This window comes from Salmo salar, chromosome ssa01, assembly GCF_905237065.1.
Source record: "Salmo salar chromosome ssa01, Ssal_v3.1, whole genome shotgun sequence".
In the NCBI taxonomy this organism is placed as follows: Eukaryota; Metazoa; Chordata; class Actinopteri; order Salmoniformes; family Salmonidae; genus Salmo; species Salmo salar.
Window position 1 is genome coordinate 48,772,682 of NC_059442.1, and position 25,091 is coordinate 48,797,772.

The following is a 25,091-nucleotide window of genomic DNA, read 5'->3' on the forward strand; positions in this document are numbered from 1 at the left end:
AACGCCGACTGTGGGCATGATCGCCCAACATCAGTGCCCGACCTCACTAATGCTCTTATGGCTGAATGGAAGTAAGTCCCTGCATCAATGCTACAACATCCAGTGGAAAGCCTTCCCAGAAGAGTGGAGGCTGTTATAGCATCAAAGGGGGGACCAACTCCATATTAATGCCCACGATGTTGGAATGAGATGTGGACACCTGCTCGTCAAACATACTTTTGGCCATGGTGTGTACACATACTATACTGGTATTTGCTTGTATTTGTTTAACTGTGTTGAGGAAAAATGTTTTAAAGAGTACTTCATAAAGTTATACGTTTAGTCAACACCAAACAAGTATTAAAGAAAGCGGTTATATCCATCACTTCATAGTATTTATTTGGAGAAACTATGGTGGATTGGGTGTAGAGAAAGCACCATTTTCTTTCTTTCTATACCACAATGCCTCTTTCATAAGTGTGGGTTTATGTTTACATGAAGGGAATTTAAACATATTTATTCTGAAAACCATCTCAAGAGCCTTGGCCCTTACCTTATACTGTATATTGAAACTGTCATGTTTTTCTCCCATCCCACAAATTTGTTTCACCAGTCAGTGGAGTCTTGATGAAGTCAGTTTTATTGTGTATGGACTGGGCTGACAAGATCTGTTGAGCAGGGTCATGCAATGCTTTGATTTTTCTGAAGTTGCAGACCAGGATCCAATCCAGTCGCGTTTGTAGACAATGTGTATTTTACAGGCACTTACTGTGTTCGCAGAGATCGCATTCAAGGTAAATGCTGCAGATGTCAGCTCAATTGGAGAAAATAAATGTAAAGCGTGGTTTTGGATTGAATCCCATCCAAAGTCTCTTGTGCGTTAGAAGTTGACCCACTTGTTATATCAGATACTCAGGTCCCTCCAATGGTTCTTAAAAACATAAGAATAGTGCATTTTAAAGGGGATTATGAATAAATGGAATGTGCATTCCACTCAGTCATGGCAAACTATAAATGGTTTGTTTTAGTACTTTTGAATCTAAATGTAATAGTATATGTACCAAACCTTTGTAATAAAAACCAAATTAAACCTTTTGAATGTATTTTGTCCATAATCCCACATAATGTGATTCAGCAATAACAACCAAAAAACCTGATGAAAGCACTCTTTATTGGGGATGGAAAATGTTAGCCATAATGTCCTGTATGATTTATAATACACACCGAAAAGTAGCAGGCATAAAGCAGCGATAGTCACCTTCGACACTGATCATAAGCGTTGAGGCATGATGAGGAATGAGCATGCAATTTCTTACATTTAAATAGCATTGCACTAATCACTGAAGAAATCATACTGGTCATCAAACCAATAAAAAAAACATACCCCATTTCACTCCATGTTACCCTGTTGGGGCTAGGGGGCAGTATTTGCACGGCCGGATAAAAAAACGTACCCGATTTAAACTGGTTACTACTCTTGCCCAGAAACGAGAATATGCATATAATTAGTAGATTTGGATAGAAAAGACTCTAAAGTTTCTAAAACTGTTTGAATGGTGTCTGTGAGTATAACAGAACTCAAATGGCAGGCCAAAACCTGAGAAGATTCCATACAGGAAGTGCCCTGTCTGACAATTTGTTGTCCTTCAGTTGCATCTCTATCGAAAATACAGCATCTCTGCTGTAACGTGACATTTTCTAAGGCTTCCATTGGCTCTCAGAAGGCGCCAGAAAGTGGAATGACGTCTCTCCAGTCTCTGGGTGAAAAACAGCAGGAGATTTTGTGAGTGGTCAGGCTGAGAACAGTGACACTGGAGATGCGCGTTCACGAGATGACTCCATGTTTTTCTTTCTCTCTTTGAATGAATACAACGTCGCCCGGTTGGAATATTATCGCTATTTTACGAGAAAAATCGCATACAAATTGATTTTAACCTCTCTGGGCTAGGTGGGACGCTTGCGTCCAACCTACTCAACAGCCAGTTGAATCCCGTGGCGCGTTATTCAAATACCTTAGAAATGCTATTACTTCAATTTCTCAAACATATGACTATTTTACAGCATTTTAAAGACAAGACTCTCCTTTATCTAACCACACTGTCCGATTTCAAAAAGGCTTTACAACGAAAGCAAAACATTAGATTATGTCAGCAGAGTACCCAGCCAGAAATAATCAGACACCCATTTTTCAAGCTAGCATATAATGTCACATAAACCCAAACCACAGCTAAATGCAGCACTAACCTTTGATGATCTTCATCAGATGACAATCTTAGGACATTATGTTATACAATACATGCATGTCTGTTCAATCAAGTTCATATTTATATCAAAAACCAGCTTTTTACATTAGCAGGTGACTAGCATGTGACTAGCATTCCCACCGAACACTTCCGGTGAATTTACTAAATTACTCACGATAAACGTTCACAAAAAACATAACAATTATTTAAAGAATTATAGATACAGAACTCCTCTATGCACTCGATATGTCCGATTTTAAAATAGCTTTTCGGTGAAAGCACATTTTGCAATATTCTAAGTAGATAGCCCGGCATCACAGGGCTAGCTATTTAGACACCCAGCAAGTTTAGCATGAAATGGGTTTCCATGGCCGAGCAACTGCATACAAGCCTTATATAACCATGCACAATGCCAAGCGTCGGCTGGAGTTGTGTAAAGCTTGCCGCCATTGGACTCTGGAGCAGTGGAAACGCGTTCTCTGGAGTGGTGAATCACACTTCACCATCTGGCAGTCCAACTGATGAATCTGAGTTTGGCGGATGCCAGGACAACATTACCTGCCCGAATGCAGTTTGGTGGAAGAGGAATAATGTCTGGGGCTGTTTTTCATGGTTCGGCCTAGACCCCTTAGTTCCAGTGAAAGGAAATCAACGCTACAGCATACAATGACATTCTAGAGGATTCTGTGCTTCCAACTTTGTGGCAACAGTTCAGGGAAGACCCTTTCCTACTGGAGCATGACAGTGCCCCCGTGCAAAAAGCAACATCCATACAGAAATGGTTTGTAGAGATCGGTATGGAAGAATTTGACTGGCCTGCCCAGAGCCCTGACCTCAACCCCATTGAACACCTTTGGGATGAATTGAAACGCCAACTGCGAGCCAGGCCCAATCGCCCAACCTCAGTGCCCGACCTCACTACTGCTCTTATGGCCGAATGGAAAGCAAGTCCCCGCAGCAATGTTCCAACATCTAGTGGCACGCCTTCCCAGAAGAGTGGAGGCTGTTGTAGCAGCAAATGGGGGACGATCTCCATATTAATGCCCATGATTTTGGAATGTTCGATGAGCAGTTGTCCACATATTTCTGGTCAAATAGTGTACATCCTAATTATTTTTTGGTTTATTAAAAACATTAACAGTACTAGTCAAAAGGTTGGACACACCTACTCATTCATTTTTATTTACTTCAAAGTACCGACCCTTTGCCTTGACGACAGCTTTGCACACTCTTGGAATTCTCTCAACCAGCTTCACCTGGAATGCTTTTCCAACAGTCTTGAAGTTCCCACATATGCTGAGGAAGTAGAAAGAGGAGGAAGGGAAGCACTATTAAGGTACACAATAGTATTTTGGTAGACAGAAGGTACTCTTTGGTAAAAGGGGTGAATTGGTCATCAAAAAGAAAGGAGGACAAAGGCACTCTTCATATAATTAATTAAAATGCCTTTATTTGTATGGCATGTTCAATAGAAACAAAGTTTTATATACAGTCGTGGCCAAAAGTTTTGAGAATGACACAAATATTAATTTCCAAAGTTTGCTGCGTCAGTGTCTTTAGATATTTTTGGCAGATGTTACTATGGAATACTGAAGTATAATTACAAGCATTTCATACGTGTCAAAGGCTTTTATTGACAATTACATGAAGTTGATGCAAAGAGTCAATATTTGCAGTGTTGACCATTCTTTTTCAGGACCTCTGCAATCCGCCCTGGCATGCTGTCAATTAACTTCTGGGCCACATCCTGACTGATGGCAGCCCATTCTTGCATAATAAATGCATGGAGTTTGTCAGAATTTGTTGGGTTTTGTTTGTCCACCCGCCTCTTGAGGATTGACCACAAGTTCCCAATGGGATTAAGGTCTGGGGAGTTTCCTGGCCATGGACCCAAAATATCTATGTTTTGTTCCCCGAGCCACTTAGTTATCACTTTTGCCTTATGGCAAAGTGCTCCATCATGCTGGAAACAGCATTGTTCGTCACCAAACTGTTCCTGGATGGTTGGGAGAAGTTGCACTCCGAGGATGTGTTGGTACCATTCTTTATTCATGGCTGTGTTCTTAGGCAAAATTGTGAGTGAGCCCACTCCCTTGGCTGAGAAGCAACCCCACACATGAATGGTCTCAGGATGCTTGAAACCTGAAGCCTTCTTCACAACAATTGAACCGCTCTCCTTGAAGTCCTTGATGATCCGATAAATGGTTGATTTAGGTGCAATCTTACTGGCAGCAATATCCTTGCCTGTGAAGCCCATTTTGTGCAAAGCAATGATGACGGCACGTGTTTCCTTGCAGGTAACCATGGTTGACAGAGGAAGAACAATGACTCCAACCACCAAATCAAATGTATTTATATAGCCCTTCTTACATCAGCTGATATCTCAAAGTGCTGTACAGAAACCCAGCCTAAAACCCCAAACAGCAAGCAATGCAGATGTAGAAGCACGGTGGCTAGGAAAAACTCCCTAGAAAGGCCAAAACCTAGGAAGAAACCTAGAGAGGAACCAGGCTATGAGGGGTGGCCAGTCCTCTTCTGGCTGTGCCGGGTGGAGATTAAAACAGCACATGGCCTAGATGTTCAAATGTTCATAAATGACCAGCATTGTCAAATAATAATAATCGTAGTAGTTGTCGAGGGTGCAACAAGTCAGTAACACAAGAGTAAGTGTCAATTGGCTTTTTCATAGCCAATCTTTGAGAGTATCTCTACCGCTCCTGCTGTCTCTAGAGAGTTGAAAACAGCAGGTCTGGGACAGGTAGCACGTCCGGTGAATAGGTCAGGGTTCCAGCAGGTCTGGGACAACAGGTCTGGGACAGGTAGCACGTCCGGTGAAAAGGTCAGGGTTCCATAGCCGCAGGCAGAACAGTTGGAACTTGAGCAGCAGCACGCCCATGTGAACTGGGGACAGCAAGGAGTCATCAAGCCAGGTAGTCCTGAGGCATGGTCCTAGGGCTCAGGTCCTCCGAGAGAGAGAAAGAGAAAGAGAGAATTAGAGAGAGCATATTTAAATTCACACAGGACACCGGAAAAGACAAGAGAAATACTCCAGATGTGACAGACTGACCCTAGCCCCCCGACACATAAACTACTGCAGCTTAAATACTGGAAGCTGAGACAGGAGGGGTCAGGAGACACTGTGGCCCCATCCGATGAAACCCCCGGACAGGGCCAAACAGGTAGGATATAACCCCACCCACTTTGCCAAAGCACAGCCTCCACACCACTGGAGGGATATCGCCAACCACCAACATACTATCCCGGGACAAGGCCGAGTATAGCCCACAAAGATCTTCACCACGGCACAGCCCAAGGGGGGGGCGCCAACCCAGACAGGAAGACCACGTCAGTGACTCAACCCACTCAAGTGACGCACCCCTCCCAGGGACGGCATGGAAGAACACCAGTAAGCCAGTGACTCAGCCCCAGTAATAGGGGTAGAGGCAGAGAATCCCAGTGGAAAGAGGGGAAACCGGCCAGGCAGAGACAGCAAGGGCGGTTCGTTGCTCCAGCCTTTCCGTTCAACTTCACACCCCTGGGCCAGACTACACTTAATCATAGGACCTACTGAAGAGATATGTCTTCAGTAAAGACTTAAAGGTTGAGACTGAGTCTGCGTCTCTCACATGGGTAGGCAGACTATTACATAAAAATGGAGCTCTATAGGAGAAAGCCCTGCCTCCAGCTGTTTGCTTAGAAATTCTAGGAACAATTAGGAGGCCCGCGTCTTGTGACCGTAGCGTACGTGTAGGTATGTACGGCAGGACCAAATCGGAAAGATAGTTAGGAGCAAGCCCATGTAATGCGTTGTAGGTTAGCAGTAAAACCTTGAAATCAGCCCTTGCCTTAACAGGAAGCCAGTGTAGGGAGGCTAGCACTGGTGTAATATGACCACATTTTTTGGGGGGTTCTAGTCAGGATTCTAGCAGCCGTGTTTAGCACTAACTGAAGTTTATTTAGTGCTTTATCCGGGTAGCCGGAAAGTAGAGCATTGCAGTAGTCCAACCTAGAAGTAACAAAGGCATGGATTAATTTTTCTGCGTCATTTTTGGACAGAAAGTTTCAGATTTTTGCAATGTTACGTAGATGGAAAAAAGCTGTCCTTGAAACAGTCTTGATATGTTCTTCAAAAGAGAGATCAGGGTCCAGAGTAACACCGAGGTTCTTCACAGTTTTATTTGAGACGACTGTACAACCATCCAGATTAATTGTCAGATTCAACAGAAGATCTCTTTGTTTCTTGGGACCTAGAACTAGCATCTCTGTTTTGTCCGAGTTTAAGAGTAGAAAGTTTGCAGCCATCCACTTCCTTATGTCTGAGACACAGGCTTCTATCGAGGGCAATTTTGGGGCTTCACCATGTTTCATTGAAATGTACAGCTGTGTGTCATCCGCATAGCAGTGAAATGTAACATTATGTTTTCGAATGACATCCCCAAGAGGTAAAATATATAGTGAAAACAATAGTGGTCCTAAAACGGAACCTTGAGGAACACCGAAATTTACAGTTGATTTGTCAGAGGACAAACTGATATCTTTCCGACAGATAAGACCTAAACCAGGCCAGAACTTGTCCATGTAGACCAATTTGGGTTTCCAATCTCTCCAAAAGAATGTGGTGATCGATGGTATAACAAGCAGCACTAAGATCTAGGAGCACGAGGACAGACGCAGAACCTCGGTCTGACGTCATTAAAAGGTAATTTACCACCTTCACAAGTGCAGTCTCAGTGCTATGATGGGGTCTAAAACCAGACTGAAGTGTTTCGTGTACATTGTTTGTCTTCAGGAAGGCAGTGAGTTGCTGCGCAACAGCTTTTTCTAAAATTTTTGAGAGGAATGGAAGATTCGATATAGGCCGATAGTTTTTTAAATAATTTCTGGGTCAAGATTTGTTTTTTTCAAGAGAGGCTTTATTACTGCCACTTTTAGTGAGTTTGGTACACATCCGGTGGATAGAGAGCCGTTTATTATGTTCAACATAGGAGGGCCAAGCACAGAAAGCAGCTTTTTCAGTAGTTTAGTTAGAATAGGGTCCAGTATGCAGCTTGAAGGTTTAGAGGCCATGATTATTTTCATCATTGTGTCAAGAGATATAGTACTAAAACACTTTAGTGTCTCCCTTGATCCTAGGTCCTGGCAGGGTTGTGCAGACTCAGGACAACGGAGCTTTGGAGGAATACGCAGATTTAAAGAGGAGTCCGTAATTTGCTTTCTAATGATCATGATCTTTTCCTCAAAGAAGTTCATGAATTCATCACTGCTGAAGTGAGAGCCATCCTCTCCTGGGGAATGCTGCTTTTTAGTTAACTTTGCGACAGTATCAAAAATAAATTTCGGATTGTTCTTATTTTCCTCAATTAAGTTGGAAAAATAGGATGATCGAGCAGCAGTGAGGGCTCTTCGATACTGCACGGTACTGTCTTTCCAAGCTAGTCGGAAGACTTCCAGTTTGGTGTGGCGCCATTTCCGTTCCAATTTTCTGGAAGCTTGCTTCAGAGCTCGTGTATTTTCTGTATACCAGGGAGCTAGTTTCTTATGACAAATGTTTTTAGTTTTTAGGGGTGCAACTGCATCTAGGGTATTGCGCAAGGTTAAATTGAGTTCCTCGGTTAGGTGGTTAACTGATTTTTGTCCTCTGACGTCCTTGGGTAGGCAGAGGGAGTCTGGAAGGGCATCAAGGAATCTTTGAATTTATAGCACGACTTTTAATGCTTCTTGGTTGGGGTCTGAGCAGATTATTTGTTGCGATTGCGAACGTAATAAAATGGTGGTCCGATAGTCCAGGATTATGAGGAAAAACATTAAGATCCACAACATTTATTCCATGGGACAAAACTAGGTCCAGAGTATGACTGTGGCAGTGAGTAGGTCCAGAGACATGTTGGACAAAACCCACTGAGTCGATGATGGCTCCGAAAGCCTTTTGGAGTGGGTCTGTGGACTTTTCCATGTGAATATTAAAGTCACCAAAAATTAGAATATTATCTGCGATGACTACAAGGTCCGATAGGAATTCAGGGAACTCAGTGAGGAACGCTGCATATGGCCCAGGAGGCCTGTAAACAGTAGCTATAAAAAGTGATTGAGTAGGCTGCATAGATTTCATGACTAGAAGCTCAAAAGACGAAAACGTCATTGTTGTTTTTTTTGGGGTAAATTTAAATTTGTTATCATAAATGTTAGCAACACCTCCGCCTTTGCGGGATGCGCGGGGGATATGGTCACTAGTGTAACCAGGGGGTGAGGCCTCATTTAACATAGTAAATTCATCAGGCTTAAGCCATGTTTCAGTCAGGCCAATCACATCAAAATTATGATCAGTGATTAGTTCATTGACTATAACTGCCTTTGAAGTGAGGGATCTAACACTAAGTAGTCCTATTTTGAGATGTGAGGTATCACAATCTCTTTCAATAATGGCAGGAATGGAGGAGGTCTTTATACTAGTGAGATTGCTAAAGCGAACACCGCCATCTTTAATTTTGCCCAACCTAGATCGAGGCACAGACACAGTCTCACCACCCTCCTTTTGAAGCTTCCAGTCTGTTATTCAAACTCAATCAGCATGACAGAGTGATCTCCCGCCGTGTCCTCGTCAACACTCACACCTGTGTTAACGAGAGAATCACTGACATGATGTCAGCTGGTCCTTTTGTGGCAGGGCTGAAATGCAATGGAAATGTTTTTGGGGGGATTCAGTTCATTTGCATGGCAAAGAGGGACTTTGCAATTAATTGCAATTCATCTGATCACGCTTCATAACATTCTGGAGTATATGCAAATTGCCATCATACAAACTGAGGCAGCAGGCTTTGTGAAAATTAATATTTGTGTCCTTCTCAAAATTTTTGGCCACGACTGTTGGCTGCTTTTCCTTCACTCTGCGGGCCAAACCATCCTTATTGGGTTGTGGTCGGGTGATTGTGGAGGCCAGGTCATCTGATGCAGCACTCCATCACTCTCCTCCTTGGTCAAATAGCCCTTACACAGCCTGGAGGTGTGTTGGGTCATTGTCCTGTTGAAAAACAAATGATAGTCCCAGTAAGCCCAAACCAGATGGAATGGCGTATTGCTGCAGAATGCTGTGGTAGCCATGCTGGTTAAGTGTGCCTTGAATTCTAAATAAATCACTGTAAGCATCACCAGAAAAGCACCCCCAAACCATCACACCTCCTCGTCCATGCTTCACGGTGAGAACCACACATGCAGTGATGATCTGTTCACCTATTCTGCGTTTTACAAAGACACTGCGGTTGGAAGCAAAAATCTGAAATTTTGAGAGATTTCCACCGATTTCCACGCAGTCTCCTCTGAACAGTTGCTCGTGTTTCTTGGCTCAAGCAAGTCTCTTCTTTAGTAGTGGTGGTTTCTTTGCATCAATTCGACCATGAAGGCCTGATTCACGCAGTCTCCTCTGAACAGTTGATGTTGAGATGTGTCTGTTAATTGAACTATGTGAAGCATTTATTTGGACTGCAATTTCTGAGGCTGGTAACTAATGAACTTATCCTCTGCAGCAGAGGTAACTCTGGATCTTCCTTTCCTGTGGCAGTGCTTATGAGACCCAGTTTCATCATAATGCTTCATGGTTTTTGCGACTGCACTTGAAGAAACGTTCAAAGTTCTTGAAATTTTCCAGATTGACTGACCTTCATGTCTTCACTATTATTATACAATGTAAAATAGTTTTACAAATAAAGAAAAACCCTGGAATGAGTAGGTGTGTCCAAACGTTTGACTGGTACTGTGTATTGAGTGCACAAAACATTAGGAACACTTGCTCTTTCCATGACAGACTGACCAGGTAAAAGCTATGATCCTTTATCGATGTCACTTGTTAAATCCACTTCAAAATCAGTGTAGATGAAGGGGAGGAGACAGGCTAAATAATTATTTTTAAGCCTTGATACAATTGAGACGTGGATTGTGTATGTGTGACATTCAGACGGTAAATGGGCAAGACAAAATATTTAAGTGCCTTTGGTAGTAGGTGCCAGACGCACCGATTTAAGAGCGTCAAGAACTGCAACGCTGCTGGGTTTTTCACGCTCAACAGTTTCCCATGTGTATCAGGAATGGTCCACCACTCAAAGGACATCCAGCCAACTTGACACAACTGTGGGAAGCACTGGAGTCAACATGGGCCAGCATCCCTGTGGAACGCTTTTGACACCTTGTTGAGTCTACGCCCACGATGAATTGAGACTGTTCGGAGGGAAAAGGGGGAACTCAATATTAGGAAGGTGTTCCTACTGTTTTGTACAGTCAGTGTATGTCCAACAAATGAACAAGAATAAAGACAATTTGCTAATCTGATTTCATGCAAACGTTTGCATAAGCTTCAATATGGGTTGTTGTTTGAATCAATTCATGTCCATTTCAAGCATATCTTCCTAGAAAGTTTGTCAGAACATCAAGCAAGTTAGCTAACTCGTTGACCCTGCTTTGTTACATAACCTCCAGGTGCTGTATAGGGTGGTCAACCAGAACATCCAGAAGCAAGCTCAACATTGTGGAACACCAGCTTTAGTCACTATGTTCAGTGCCCCAGGTAGTCTTGAGTATTTCAACTCCAGACCTCATTGAAAGACTGCGTTATTACAGCAAGCATTCACACATAGACACACCAACACACTCATCCCCTATAGCACAACGACACAATCCACTCACCATCCATGTACAAACCCAAAGCATTCAGACAGGCAACACACATCCCCAACACCGGCATCAGTTATGTCAAATAGTTCCTTAATTTAGAACAATAAAGAAATTAAGGACAAGTGTCCAACCTCCATAAAATGACTCCAACAGGTACTTGCAAGGAACCCTGGTTCCACTCTATCTTCTACACCACAAAACACAGTAAATAACGGTCATCAATCCTTTAACATTAAGGGTACATTCATTTGAGTTCTTTCATCTGCCTCCTCAAAGACCACCCTGAAAAGCAATACTGCTGGCAAATTCAATACCTTGCATTTATAAAATGGTAGCTTATGAAGAAACTTATATCAAAATCATGTACTGTGTTTACATACATTTATAGTAGGCCTACATGCTACAATGTAAGCTAACCAAAGAAGAATGAATTATGAAATAGGATCTCTTTGAAGACAGGACCTCTCAACCCCTTTCACTGTTTATGAAAATAAGATGTCCCCTTATAAATAAACAAGTCATTAATAACAGGTATAAAATGTGTTCAATGTAGGATTGCTGAAATATGGCCATGCCAGTAGAACAGATAAAGACAACATACAGGAAGTATTCAATTTAGCAGTGTACATTTTGTAACAGCCATTATGGTAATCAAAATAAAACACTATCAAGGAGGCAAAATAAAATAAAAATAGCTGTCACATTCCTCAAACACTGACTTGTCTTGAAGTTTCATAAGAAAGCAAAGAATCGGATAAAAAAATGTAACGAGTGCAAATGTACATAGCCTTTGGAAAGTATTCAGACCTTGTCTTTAAAGAGAGAAAAGAATCCTCAGCAACCTACACACAATACCACATAATGACAAATTGAAAACAGGCTTTTAGAATCTTTTACAAATGTATTGAATTTAAAAACAGAAATACCTTATTTACCTAAGTATTCAGACCCTTTGCTATGAGAATCAAAATTGATCTCAGGTGCATCCTGTTTCCATTGATCATCCTTGAGATGTTTCTACAACTTGATTGAAGCCCACCTGTGGTAAATTCATTTGCTTGGACATGATTTGGAAAGGCACACACCTGTTTATATAAGGTCCTACAGTTGACAGTGCTATATCTGAGCAAAAACCAAGCCATGAGGTCGAAGGAATTGTCCCTAGAGCTCCAAGACAGGATTGGGTCTAGGCACAGATCTGGGGAAGGGTATCAAAAAATGTCTGCAGCATTGAAGGTCCCCAAGAACACAGTGCGCTCAAATCATTCATAAATGGAAGTAGTTCCGAATCACCAAGACTCTCCAAGAGCTGGTCGCCCAGCCAAACTCAGCAATCGGGGGAGAAGGGCATTGGTCAGGGAGGTGACCAAGAACACAATGTTCACTCTGACAGAGCTCTAGAGTTCCTCTGTGGAGATGGAAGAACCTTCCAGAAGGACAACCATCTCTGCAGCACTCCACCAATTAAGCCTTTATGGTAGAGCGGCCAGTAGGAAGCCACTCCTCAGTAAAAAGGCACATGACAGCCCACTTGGAGTTTGCCAAAAAAGACTCTCAGACCATGAGAAACAAGATTCTCTGGTCTGATGAAACCAAAAATGAACTCTTTGGCCTGAATGCCGAGGGTCACGTCTGGAGGAAACCTGGCACCATCCCTACGGTGAAGCATGGTGGTGGCAGCATCATGCTGTGGGGATGTTTTTCAGCGGCAGGGAATGGGAGACTAGTCAGGATCAAGGCAAAGATGAATGGAGCAAAGTACAGAGAGATTGTTGATGAAAACCTGCTCCAGAGTGTTCTGGACATCAGACTGGGGTGAAGATTCACCTTCGAACAGAACAACGACCCTAAGCACACAGTCAAGACAACCCAGGAGTGGCTTCGGGACAAGTCTCTGAATGTCCTTGAGTGGCCCAGCCAGAGCCCGGACTTGAAACCGATTGAACATCTCTGGATAGACCTGAAAATAACTGTGCAGCAACGCTCCCCATCCAACCAATGGGAGGATCTGAGAGGATCTGCAGGGAAGAATGGGAGAAACTCTCCAAATACAGGTGTGCCAAGCTTGTAGTGTCATACCCAGGAAGACTCGAGGCTGTAATCGCAGCCAAAGGTGCTGTAAACAAAGTACTGAGTAAAGGGTCTGAATACTTGCAAATTCTTTGTCCAGTAAAATAACATCAAAGTGATCAGAAATACAATGTGCATCATTAATGTTGTAAATGACTATTGTAGCTGGAAACTGCAGATGTTTTATGGAATATCTACATAGACGTACAGAGGCCCATTATCAGCAACCATCACTCCTGTATTCCAATGGCACGTTGTGTTAGCTAATCCAAGTTTATCATTTTAAAAGGCTAATTGATCATTAGAAAACCATTTTCCAATTATGTTAGCACAGCTGAAAACTGTTGTCCTGATTTAAAGAAGCAATAAAACTGGCCTTCTTTAGACTAGTTGAGTATCTGGAGCATCAGCATGTGTGGGTTCAATAACAGGCTCAAAATGGCCAGAAACAAAGGACTTTCTTCTGAAACTTATAAATGTATTCTTGTTCTGAGAAATGAAGGTCCTCAACTGGCAGCTTTATTAAATAGTACCCGCAAAACACCAGTCTCAACGTCAACAGTGAAGAGGCGACTCCGGGATGCTGGCCTTCTAGGCAGAGTTGCAAAGAAAAAGCCATATCTCAGACTGGCCAATAAAAAGAAAAGATTAAGATGGGCAAAAGAACAGACACTGGACAGAGAAAGATTGGAAAAAAGTGTTATGGACAGACAAATCTAAGTTTGAGGTGTTCGGATCACAAAGAACATTTGTGAGAGGCAGAAAAAATGAAAAGATGCTGGAGGAGTGCTTGACGCCATCTGTCAAGAATGGTAGGGGCAATGTGATGGTCTGGGGGTGCTGTGGTGGTGGTGTGGTAGTAAAGTGGGAGATTTGTACAGGGTAAAAGGGATCTTGAAGAAGGAAGGCCATCACTCCATTTTACAACGCCATGCCAGCGTTGTAATTGGAGCCAATTTCCTCCTACAACAGGACAATGACCCAAAGCACAGCTCCAAACTACGCAATAACTATTTAGGGAAGAAGCAGTCAGCTGATATTCTGTATATAATGGAGTGGCCAGCACAGTCACTGGATCTCAACCCTATTGAGATGTTGTGGGAGCAGCTTGACCGTATGGTATGTAAGAAGTGCCCATCAAACCAATACAACTTGTGGAAGGTGCTTCATGAAGCATGGGGTGATTTCTCTTCAGATTACCTCAACAAATTGACAACTAGAACGCCAAAGTTCTGCAAGGATGTAATTGCTGCAAATGGAGGATTCCTTGACAAAAGCAAAGTTTGAAGGACACAATTATTATTTCAATTGAAAATCATTATTTATAACCTTGTCAAAGTCTTGATTATATTTCCGATTCATTTTGCAATTCATTTAATGTATGTTTTCATGGAAAACAAGGACATTTCTAAGTGACCCCAAACCATTGAATGGTTGAGTGTATGTATAAGAACACATTCTTATTTACAATGACAGCCTACCCTGGCGATGCTGGGTCAATTGTGTGCCGCCCTACGGGACTCCCAATCACAGACAGATGTGATGAAGCCTGGATTCGAACTAGGGATCTGCATCTTGCAATGAGATGCAGTGCCTTAGTCCACTGTGCCACTCGGGAGCGCTCGCGCCCGCCACCCACACGCACCCACACACACACACACACACACACACACACACACACACACACACACACACACACACACACACACACACACACACACACACACACACACACACACACACACACACACACACACACACACACACACACACACACACACACACACACACACACACACGTGTATATTTATATATACATATATGTGTATATGTGTATATATGTATATATACACATATATATACACATATATATATACACATTTATACACATTACACATTTATAAATGTATATATATATATATATAAATGTGTATATACACTGCTCAAAAAAATAAAGGGAACACTTAAACAACACAATGTAACTCCAAGTCAATCACACTTCTGTGAAATCAAACTGTCCACTTAGGAACAAACACTGATTGACAATAAATTTCACATGCTGTTGTGCAAATGGAATAGACAACAGATGGAAATTATAGGCAATTAGCAAGACACACCCAATAAAGGAGTGGTTCTGCAGGTAGGGACCACAGACCACTTCTCAGTTCCTATGCTTTCTGGCTGATGTTTTGGTCACTTTTGAATGCTGGCGGTGCTTTCACTCTAGTGGTAGCATGAGACGGAGTCTACAACCCACACAAGTGGCTCAGGTACTGCAGCTCATCCAGGATGGCACATCAATGCGAGCTGTGGCAAGAAGGTTTGCTGTGTCTGTCAGCGTAGTGTCCAGAGCATGGAGGCGCTACCAGGAGACAGGCCAGTACATCAGGAGACGTGGAGGAGGCCGTAGGAGGGCAACAACCCAGCAGCAGGACCGCTACCTCCGCCTTTGTGCAAGGAGGAGCAGGAGGAGCACTGCCAGAGCCCTGCAAAATGACCTCCAGCAGGCGACAAATGTGCATGTGTCTGCTCAAAGGGTCAGAAACAGACTCCATGAGGGTGGTATGAGGGCCCGACGTCCACAGGTGGGGGTTGTGCTTACAGCCCAACACCGTGCAGGACGTTTGGCATTTGCCAGAGAACACCAAGATTGGCAAATTCGCCGCTGGCGCCCTGTGCTCTTCACAGATGAAAGCAGGTTCACACTGAGCACGTGACAGACGTGACAGAGTCTGGAGACGCCGTGGAGAACGTTCTGCTGCCTGCAACATCCTCCAGCATGACCGGTTTGGCGGTGAGTCAGTCATGGTGTGGGGTGGCATTTCTTTGGGGGGCCGCACAGCCCTCCATGTGCTCGCCAGAGGTAGCCTGACTGCCATTAGGTACCGAGATGAGATCCTCAGACCCCTTGTGAGACCATATGCTGCTGAGGTTTCCCTGGGTTCCTCCTAATGCAAGACAATGCTAGACCTCATGTGGCTGGAGTGTGTCAGCAGTTCCTGCAAGAGGAAGGCATTGATGCCATGAACTGGCCCGCCCGTTCCCCAGACCTGAATCCAATTGAGCACATCTGGGACATCATGTCTCGCTCCATCCACCAACGCCACGTTGCACCACAGACTGTCCAGGAGTTGGCGGATGCTTTAGTCCAGGTCTGGGAGGAGATCCCTCAGGAGACCATCCGCCACCTCATCAGGAGCATGCCCAGGCGTTGTAGGGAGGTCATACAGGCACGTGGAGGCCACACACACTACTGAGCCTCATTTTGACTTGTTTTAAGGACATTACATCAAAGTTGGATCAGCCTGTAGTGTGGTTTTCCACTTTAATTTTGAGTGTGACTCCAAATCCAGACCTCTATGGGTTGATAAATTGGATTTCCATTGATTTTTGTGTGATTTTGTTGTCAGCACATTCAACTATGTAAAGAAACAAGTATTTAATAAGATTTTTCAGATCTAGGATGTGTGGTTTAAGTGTTCCCTTTATTTTTTTGAGCAGTATATTAGGCATGTGGGCTAAAGATAACATATTTCAATAGGAAACAATCCCCTAAAAGTAACTGAACAGGCTTAATAATCCAAAACTAAGGCAGTGACACTTACAGCAGAGTCTGAAATCCAGAAATAAATACACGCACAAATACACAATAAACCTCTTCTCTCGCTCTATGACACACATAGTGAAGGGGCTACCATCTTGTTTTGGCTGGTGAGAAAGATAATGACGGAGAGAGAGAAAGGAAGAGAGAGAGCATGAAGGGACTCCGCAGGCCCTGCCTAGCCCAGGTCAAACCGTTCAGAGGATGTCCCCTCTCTTCTGCATCCATCCACTTCCTCACCCTGAGAGGAAGACTCTAGTGCATTCCCCAGTGGCCAGTCATACTGTTCTGTACTGTACTGGGTAGAGCAGTGGCAAAATACTTTCTCTGTAGTGGAGCCCCGAGACATTTGATGAAACGTGTCCTGCTTACAGTATGTCCTTGGGGCAAAATCTATATATGATCCTGTTCTTTGCCATCCAATTCCCCCAGAGGGTCCAGTCCTGGCCTGCCTGCTTGGTCTTGGCAGCTGGGTTAGGGTGAGCTGGAGGCAGATGCGTGGAACTTGACAAAGACAATGGCAGCCAGCTCCTTGCAGAACTCCTCCAGTATGATCACCCCCTCCAGCAGGGTCATGTGGTCGATGCTTCATAGAAAAGACCAGAGAGACAGATACTGTGCCAAACCTTAAAACATCCACTTCAAGTCAAATACATCAGGATATCTGAACGAAATGTGTCTATGTGGTCAATGCTACACAGGAAAGGCCAGAGAGACACTGGCCTCTATTTTTGGCTGGCGATAAGGAGGCACAAGTGGCAAACGCACACTCGTTTGCAATTTTGTCATGTAAAAACTGGCACACTGGCATTTTTCAGCCCAAACGCCAGGTTTGTCAATTTACCGTCTAACATCAGTTCGCTGAGGTGGGAGGAATGGCAATATTTGAAGTGTGTCCTCAAAAACAAGCGCAAAAGTGACAATTTCATGCAGCGCTAATGGGAAGTTTTAAGACCATGGATTTTGAGAGCGTCAGCACAGCCTATCCTGCCATGATCCACAGTGCCCATGGAAGGAGAGATGTTCCTTTTTTGCCTATGAATCTCGTATTTAGAAACATTTAAAAAATATTTGTTTCTCCTAGTGATGGGATGTCTTTAATTTCAGATCTAGTATGGCAAATTACTTCATCTGTTCTGTACTAAGTTCATTTATTATGTAAAAGTTTAGCTACAGTGGGGGAAAAAAGTATTTGATCCCCTGCTGATTTTGTACGTTTGCCCACTTACAAAGAAATGATCAGTCTATAATTTTAATAGTAGGTTTATTTGAACAGTGAGAGACAGAATAACAACAAATAAATCCTGAAAAACGCATGTCAAAAATGTTATAAAAGGATTTACATTTTAATGAGGCAAATAAGTATTTGACCCTTCTGCAAAACATGACTTAGTACTTGGTGGCAAAACCCTTGTTGGCAATCACAGAGGTCAGACGTTTCTTGTAGTTGGCCACCAGGTTTGCACACATCTCAGGAGGGATTTTGTCCCACTCCTCTTTGCAGATCTTCTCCAAGTCAGTAAGGTTTCAAGGCTGACGTTTGGCAACTCGAACCTTCAGCTCCCTCCACAGATTTTCTATGGGATTAAGGTCTGGAGACTGGCTAGGCCACTCCAGGACCTTAATGTGCTTCTTCTTGAGCCACTCATTTGTTGCCTTGGTCGTATGTTTTGGGTCATTGTCATGCTGGAATACCCATCCACGACCCATTTTCAATGCCCTGGCTGAGGGAAGGAGGATTTCACCCAAGATTTGACGGTACATGGCCCCGTCCATCGTCCCTTTGATGCGGTGAAGTTGTCCTGTCCCCTTAGCAGAAAAACACCCACAAAGCATAATGTTTCCACCTCCATGTTTGACGGTGGAGATGGTGTTCTTGGGGTCATAGGCAGCATTCCTCCTGCTCCGAACACGGCGAGTTGAGTTGATGTCAAAGAGCTCCATTTTGGTCTCATCTGACCACAACACTTTCACCAGTTGTCCTCTGAGTCATTCAGATGTTCATTGGCAGACTTCAGACGGGCCTGTATATGTATTCTTGAGCAGGGGGACCTTGCGGGTGCTGCAGGATTTCAGTCCTTCACGGCGTAGTGTGTTACCAATTGTTTTCTTGGTGACTATGGTCCCAGCTGCCTTGGGATCATTGACAAGATCCTCCCGTGTAGTTCTGGGCTGATTCCTCACCGTTTTCATGATCATTGCAACTCCACGAGGTGAGATCTTGCATGGAGCCCCAGGCCGAGGGATATTGACAGTTCTTTTGTGTTTCTTCCATTTGCGAATAATCGCACCAAATGTTGTCACCTTCTCACCAAGCTGCTTGGCGATGGTCTTGTAGCCCATTCCAGCCTTGTGTATGTCTACAATCTTGTCCCTGACATCCTTGGATAGTTCTTTGGTCTTGGCCATGGTGGAGAGTTTGGAATCTGATTGATTGATTGCTTCTGTAGACAGGTGTCCTTTTTTACAGGTAACAAGCTGCGGTTAGGAGCACTCCCTTTAAGAGTGTGCTCCTAATCTCAGCTCATTACCTGTATAAAAGACACCTGGGAGCCAGAAATCTTTCTGATTGAGAGGATATCAAATACTTATTTCCCTCATTAAAATGCAAATCAATTTTTAACATTTTTGACATGCGTTTTTCTGGATATTTTTCTTGTTATTCTGTCTCTCACTGTTCAAATAAACTTACAATTAAAATTATAGACTGATCCTTTCTTTGTCAGTGGGCAAACGTACAAAATCAGTAGGGGATCAAATACTTTTTTCCCCCTCTTCTTTAAAACACACTTACATATCATGATATTATTTTTGGACGATATTATATCAATATTTGACTCCAAGTACCGGTGGGTGTGCTTGTGTGTGTAGACTACCTGCCCCTCCCCCTCTGAAGTCTACTAATTATGGAGAGATGTTTAATTAGAGAAGATTGGATTCACTTTTTCAACGCTAGTTAAGGATACTATAGTTATCACGTTTCACATTGGATTTATTAACTACAAAAAGGTAAGATGTTTTCTTTAATCTAGTGCTGCTCTGCACACACAAGCTTGTTAGCTAGCTAGCTACTTAGCGTTTGCTCTGGTTGAACGTTAAACCAACTCGGAAGTTCAAAGTTCCTCCATAAAAGCCGCTCCTCCGTAGGTACTGTATAACTCTGTGGGCCTAATTTAGACAATGCATGTCATAAGATGTCCAGCACTTCAAGGCAAGCTTCCTCCATCCTAACTGCTCTTTCCTCACCCGCAAAATTTCTGTTGCACCTCGCGCCATACACTGTGATTGGCAGCACAGTGTGTGTGCGTGTTTGTCTTTTATTATGATTAAACCATGCTGTTAAGGCAAAATACAATTTGCTCAAACGACTTTCCCATAGAGATTAAATCGTTTACCTGCTCCAAAGCAAGCTGCTCTAGCTGCACTGATTGGTGAAGTAATTTAATGTCGAGATGTACATTTTTTGGGCTGATTTCAGAGGTTTAAAAAGGAACAGAAAGGAATGATATAAATCTGTACTTTTTCGAGGTTCGAATTGGTTTAGAACTATATTTTCCTGATCGGAACGGGAAAAAATTATAGTATTGTTCGGAAGAAATAATTGGAAAATTATTTTGCTTCAAAACCCTGGTATTTTCATCCTATAGCTTGTTCTCCATCTTATTTTTTTGCATTGAGGTGGGAGGGATAGCAATATTTGAGGTGTGTCCTTAGAGGGAAAACCTTGGGATTTTGGCAATGAGTCCTTTATTTACAGTGCCTACGAAAAATATTCACAACCCTTGACTTTTTCCACATGTTGTTACGTTAAAGCCTTATTATAAAAAGGATAATCTACACACAATACCCTATAATGACAAAGCGAAAATATATATTTTTTGTGCAAATGTATTACAAAAAAACCCCAAACATCTTATTTACAGTATTTAGACCCTTTGCTATGAGACTCGAAAATGAGCTCAGGTACATTCTGATTCCATTGATCATCCTTGAGCTGTTTCTACAACTTCATTGGAGACCAGCTGTGGTAAATTGAATTGATTGGACATCATTTGGAAAGGCACACATCTGTCTATATAAGGTCCCACAGTTGACAGTGCAAGTCAGAGCAAAAATCAAGCCATGAGGTCGAAGGAATTGTTCATAGAGCTACGAGACAGGTTTGTGCTGAGGCACAGAGCTGGGGAAAGGTAACAAAATATTTCTGAAGCTCTGAAGGTCCGCAAGAACACAGTGGCCTCCATCATTCATAAATGGAAGAAGTTTGGAACCACCAAGACTCTTCCTACAGCTGGCCGCCTGGCCAAACTGAGCAATCAAAACTATAGTTTTGGCAAGTCGGTTAGGACATCTACTTCTACTAGTAATGTTTCCAACATTTGTTTACAGAGATTATTTCACTTATAATTCACTGTATCACAATTCCAGTGAGTCAGAAGTTTGCATACACTAAGTTGACTGTGCCTTTAAATAGCTTGGAAAATTCCAGAAAAAGATGTCATGGCTTTAGAAGCTTCTGATAGGCTAATTGACACCACTTGAGTCAATTGGAGGTGTACCTGTGGATGTATTTCAAGGCCTATCTTCAAACTCAGTGCCTCTTTGCTTGACATCATGGGAAAATGAAAAGAAATCAGCCAAGATCCCAGAAAAAAAATAGTAGACCTCCACAAGTCTGATTCATCCTTGGGAGCAATTTCAAAACGCCTGAAGGTACCACGTTCATCTGTACTAACAATGGTACGCAAGTTTAAACACCATGGGACCACACTGCCATCATACCGCTCAGGAAGGAGACGCCTTCTGTCTCCTAGAGATGAACGTACTTTTGTGCAAAAAGTGCAAATCAATCCCAGAACAACAGCAAAGGACCTTGTGAAGATGCTGGAGGAAACAGGTACAAAAATATCTATATCCACAATAAAACAAGTCCTATATCGACATAACTTGAAAGGCCACTCAGCAAGGAAGAAGCCACTGATCTAAAACCGTCATAAAAAAGCCAGCCTACGGATCACAACTGCACATGGAGACAAAGATCGTACTTTATGGAGAAATGTGCTCTGGTCTGATGTAACAAAAAGAGAACTGTTTGGCCATAATGACCTTTGTTATGTTTGGAGGAAAAAGGGAGAGGCTTGCAAGCCGAAGAACACCATCCCAACCGTGAAGCACGGGGGTGGCAACATCATGTTGTGGGGGTGCTTTGCTGCAGGAGGGAGGGACTGGTGTACTTCACAAAATAGATGGCATCATGAGGGAGGAAAATTATGTGGATATATTGAAGCAACATCTCAAGACATCAGTCAGGAAGTTAAAGCTTGGTCACAAATGAGTCTTCCAAATGGACAATGACCCAAAGCATACTTCCAAAGTTGTGGTAAAATGGCTTAAGGACAACAAAGTCAAGGTATTGGAGTGGCCATCACAAAGCCCTTACCTCAATCCTATAGAACATTTGTGGGCAGAACTGAAAAAGTGTGTGTGAGCAAGGAGGCCTACAAACCTGACTCAGTTAAACCAACTCTGTCAGGAGGAATGGGCCAAAATGATTGTGGGAAGCTTGTGGAAGTCTACCCGACACGTTTGACCCAAGTTAAACAATTTAAAGGCAATGCTACCAAATACTAATTGAGTGTATGTAAACTTCTGACCCACTGGGAATGTGATGAAAGAAATAAAAGCTGAAATAAATCATTCTCTCTACTATTTTTCTGACATTTCACATTCTTAAAATAAAGTGGTGATCCTAACTGACCTAAAACAGGGAATTTTTACGAAGATTAAATGTCAGAAATTGTGAAAAACTGAGTTTAAATGTATTTGGCTAAGGTGTGTGTAAACTTCCGACTTCAACTGTATGTAAAAATGCTGTTTATTGACTATAGCTCATCATCAAGCTTGAGGCCCTGGGTTCGACCCCTGCCCTGTGCAACTGGGTCCTGGACTTCCTGATAGGCCAACCCCAGGTAGTGAAGGTAGGAAACATCACCTCCACTCCGGTGATCCTCAACACTGGGGCCCTACAAGGGGTGCGTGCTCAGCCCCCTCCTGTACTCCCTGCTCACCCATGACTGCGTGGCCAAGCACACCTCCAACTAAATCATCAAGTTTGCAGATAACACAACAGTAGTAGGCTTGATTACCAACGATGACGAGACAGCCTACAGGGAGGAGGTGAGGGCTCTGGGAGTGTGGTGCCTGAAAAACAACCTCTCACTCAACATCAGCAAAACAAAGGAGATGATTGTGGACTTCAGGAAACAGCAGAGGGTGCACCCCCCCATCTACATCGACGCGACCACAGTGGAGAAGGTGGAAAGCTTCAAGTTCCTTGCCGTACACATCACTGACAAACTGAAATGGACCACCCACACATACAGTGTGGTGAAGGTGGCGCAACAGAGCCTCTTCAACCTCAGGAGGCTAAAGAAATGTGGCCTGTCACCTAAAACCCTCACAAACTTCTATAGATGCACAATTGAAAGCATCCTGTCGGGCTCTTTCACCACCTGGTACGGCAACTGCTCCGCCCGCAACCGCAAGGCTCTCCAGAGGGTGGTGCGGTCTGTCCAACGCATTACCGGGGGCAAACTACCCCCCCTCCTTACATCACCCAATGTCACAGGAAGGCCAACAAGATCATCAAGGACATCAACCACCCGAGCCACTGCCTGTTCACCCCGCTATCATCCAGAAGGCGAGGTCAGTACAGGTGCATCAAAGCTGGGACTGACACTGAAAAACAGCTTCTATCTCAAGGCCATCAGACTGTTAAACAGCCATCACTTGCACATTAGAGGCTGCTGCCTATAAGCATAGACTAGAAATCACTAGCAACTTTAAGGAATGGAACACTAGTCACTTTAATAATGTTTACATATCTGGCATTACTCATCTCATATGTATATTGTGTTCTATACTATTCTACTGTATAGTCTGTTCCGCACTGACATTGCTCGTCCATATGTTTATAGTCTTAATTCATTCATACTTACGTTTGTGTGCATTGGCTGTGTTGTGTAATCTGTCGGAGCTAGAAGCACAAGCATTTTGCTCCACCCGCAATAACATCTGCTAATCACATCTATGTGACCAATACAATTTGATTTTGATTTGATAGCCTGCTTGGAGTTTGCCCAGAGGCACCTAAAGACTCTCAGACCATGACAAAACAAGATTCTCTGGTCTGATAAAACCAAGATTTAACTCTTTAGCCTGAACGCCAAGTGTCACGTCTGGAGAAAACCTGGTACCATCACTACAGTAAAGCACGGTGGTGGCAGCATTATGCAGTGGAGATGTTTTTCAGCGGCAGGGACTGGGAGACTAGTCAGGATCAAGGGAAAGACAAACGGAGCAAAGTACAGCGAGATCTTGATGAAAACCTTGTCCAGAGCGCTCAGGACCTTAGACTGGGGTGAAAGTTCACCTTCCAACAGGACAACGACCCTAAGCACACAGCCAAGACAACGCAGAAGTGGCTTCGAGACAAGTCTCTGAATATCCTTGAGTGGCCCAGCCAGAGCCTGGACTTGAACCCGATAGAACATCTCTGGAAAGACCTCAATATGCCTGTGCAGCGACGCTCCCCATACAACCTGACAGAGCTTGAGAGGATCTGCAGAGAAGAATGGGAGAAACTCCCCAAATACAGGTGTGCCAAGCTTATAGCGTCATACCCAAGAAGACTAGATGCTGTAATCGCTGCCAAAGGTACTTCAACAAAGTACTGAGTAAAGGGTCTGAATACTTGCGTAAATGTGATTTAATTACATTTTTATTGGCAAACACTTCTAAAAACCTATTTTTTCTTTGTCATTATAGGGTATTGTGTGTAGATTGATGAGGGGAAAAAACGATTTAATCAATTTTAGAATAAGGCTGTAAGTCTATGGGTATCTGCTATGGGTATCTGCTACAATTGCCAAAATCCTGAAGTACCCGTTTAAAAACAAGTACAAAATTATATTTAATAAACTGTCAAATCAATCCACAATGGACCAGGACGATAATAGTTTATGTCCCCAGCCGAATTGGATTTGATGACAAGGTAAAGACCATCAATACGATATGTATTGCGATTCTCACGCAATTCTTACGTTTGGCATGTATATGTCCAGACTGCAATTTACAGTAGGCCTACCTAGCACCTATATCAGTGTGAACGCTATAGCCTGTTTAACAATGTATTTCCATTTTGATGCAATGCAAATAGAACAATGTAGACATGTTGAACATGTTCAACATATTTAGCAAATATGGGGCAGGCTATTTAAAGAACTAGGCTATAACGGACTAACATTATAATTTGATGATACATAAAAGACCATAAATACACAACTTGAAGCAACCACATCTTTAGTCATGGAGCACATTCTGATTGACAATGAGGGACCAAGCCTCGACACACCCACAACTTGTTTAGTCATACAAACCTAGCCCTGTCACGCCACTGCCAGCTACTGCGCCTGGTTGTGAAAATAGCAAAAATATTTCGGACACACCCCCGAACCTATAACGGTGCAACAAGCACT